This window comes from Pteropus vampyrus, unplaced genomic scaffold (assembly GCF_000151845.1).
Source record: "Pteropus vampyrus isolate Shadow unplaced genomic scaffold, Pvam_2.0 Scaffold720, whole genome shotgun sequence".
Classification (NCBI taxonomy): domain Eukaryota; kingdom Metazoa; phylum Chordata; class Mammalia; order Chiroptera; family Pteropodidae; genus Pteropus; species Pteropus vampyrus.
This window is the reverse complement of record NW_011889501.1, coordinates 22,062-24,426: the sequence shown is the minus strand read 5'-3', so window position 1 is coordinate 24,426 and position 2,365 is coordinate 22,062. Positions and strand designations below refer to the sequence as shown.

The following is a 2,365-nucleotide window of genomic DNA, read 5'->3' as shown; positions in this document are numbered from 1 at the left end:
TTTGTTGCTATTTTCCCATTGCTTACCCTTAAGTTACTCAAAAGAATTTTTTTTTTTTTTAAGTTTCATGCATATGGTGCAAAATTGAGAAAATTACAAAGGGCACAGGCTCCCCTGCCTTAGCTCCCCTCCGGGTCTCATCACCCACGTACAGGTACCGAAGGCATCATTACGCTAAGGTCTGCTACCCTGATCTATACGTCCACCTGCCACCGCCTCCAGCCAAGTTCACTATCAAGGGGAGGGGTGTCTGTGTGGTTTGAGCCTGAGAGCAGCGGCTGAGAGGGTCACATCGGACTATCTTATGTGCCAGAAACACAATGGCAAGCAAGTTTCACTAACGTTTCCAAATTTACCGAAAGAATGATACTTGTTTTCAGGCCAGAGAAAATTAGAAACATCTGATGACTGAAAAAACAAGCAAACCAATGTTTGACATCTGCAGCGGTGTTCGATCCACGATCCACGATAGGAATATTACTTTGAAATGCAGCAGTGGCTGCTACAAGGTGCCGGTCCCCTGCGTGAATTTCCCGGGGCAGGTGTGCAGGGTTTGGGGAAGAAGCACCGGCCAGCACTTCACATCAGGGGGAGTAAACAGACCTGGAACACCGAGACTCAGTGTGCAGGGTGCAGTGGCTTACTATGCCCTGAACTAGAAACACACACCTCTAAGCTGCTTCTTTCCTATCTAGACTTAATTGATGTATTTTCCATAATTCCACATTCTCCTTCCTCCCTCTAAGCCACCCCGTTTTCTGAGATCCTCTGAGACTTTTTGTTCTTAATTTTACGAATGCCGCATTAAACTCTAAGCTGGGTTAGCGTCTTTATCGTGGCTGTTTCTTTTTCGCGGCTTGTTTGAGTTCCATCTCAGAATCTTCGGTTTGCGGTTTGAGAGAGGGCGTGTTGGTGGGAAGTTTTCTGAGCCTTTGCCTGTCGCCAAGGTATTTTTTCCCACCATTTGAACCCCAGTTGGACTAGGTAGGGGATTTTTGGTTCAATATAACTCTTCCTCTCACCTTCGTGGGATTCGTCCCCTTATTTTCTAGTGACAGCTCTGCGGGTGAGAATTCCAGTGCTCAGCGGAGCCTCTTTCTTTTACGTAGAGTGGCTAGATTTAGGAAATAAAAGCGTGTGTAATGGTTGGGGCATACTCAGTCTAAAGTTATTGGTTGTATTTCTAAATTCGAATTTGTCTACGGCCACGCCACCCTGAATGTGCCTGATCCCATCTGATCTCGGAAGCTAAGCAGGATCAGGCCTGGTTAGTACTGGGATGGGAGACCACCGAGGAAGACCAGGTGCCGTAGGCATAAAAAATAAATAAAATAATAAGGGATCGTAAGCTCCCTTATTAAATAACAAGGTCCTCGCAACCTGTGAGGTTGACCAAGGGTTGCCTCGCCTAAAAAAAATTAAATAAATAAATACATAAATCAATATTTAAAAAAACAAACTAAATTCAAATTTAAGTGGCATCCTGGATCTGTCACCCTGCCTATGTCGCTGGTGGAATTTGCTCTTCGCCTTCGGCGGCCCGAACCCTCATGAGCCAGCGCCCCTGTGGGACTCTCCCACAGCTCTGCCCCTCCTCACTGCAAACCTGTGTCTCCAGCCCAGGGGCGGCGGCTCTGCTGTCCGCGGTCACTTCGCTCCTGTGTCCTCTCTGTGTGCAGCTTCTGGCAGCCCTGTGGCGTCACCGGCAGATTTACACTCCCTGTCACCGTCTCCATGGCCTCGGTCAAGGTGATGAACTTCTCGTAGCTCCTACTGCTGCCTCATGAAATTGCCACGTCTTGAGTATTAAATTCGTTGAAGGATGAAACGCCCCCCGGTCATGTGTGCTCCGGGAGCATCCTAACTGTGCCCCGTGGGACCAGAGTGTCTGTGCCCTGCTTCCTGTAAGGCAGGATGGCCCTTCCCGGCCCCTCATGTTGTCGGGGGACACGTGGCTTGTTCCGACCACTTAGTTGTGAGCCAATGTGCCGCGGGCCCCTTCTGGGCTGGGGCACGTTGTTGCCAAGGACAGGCCACTCTGAGGCTCACCCACAACGAATGACAGTGTTTCAGATGGTGTCGCTCCGTCGGCTGGATTCTGGGGTGAGGACGATGCAGCGGGGAGCTCCACTGACCTTCGATGGACAAGCAGCGTGGGTGAGGAGGAGACTGGTTTTATGGCGCTGAGATTTAGGGGGGGTGTTCGTTACTGCAGCACCACTCAGCCATCCTGACCGATGCACACAGGCGCCCCGGAAATGCCCTCCCCATGATTACTGTGCATGAATGTGCTGAGGGCCCCGGGAGCATTCCCCAGGATGCTGAAGCCTTGATGACCCTTTTTATTGAAGCCTGGGGGAGGAAG

General features: G+C 50.4%; 1 protein-coding gene and 1 pseudogene across 1 annotated transcript in view; one reads left to right on the top strand and one right to left on the bottom strand.

Annotated features, from left to right (window-relative positions):
* The window catches only part of LOC105309330 (actin-2-like), a 36,037-nt gene that overhangs the window by 18,603 nt on the left and 15,069 nt on the right, over positions 1-2,365 (bottom strand). The window lies entirely within an intron of this gene.
* Positions 1,198-1,316, top strand: LOC111734013 (annotated as a pseudogene).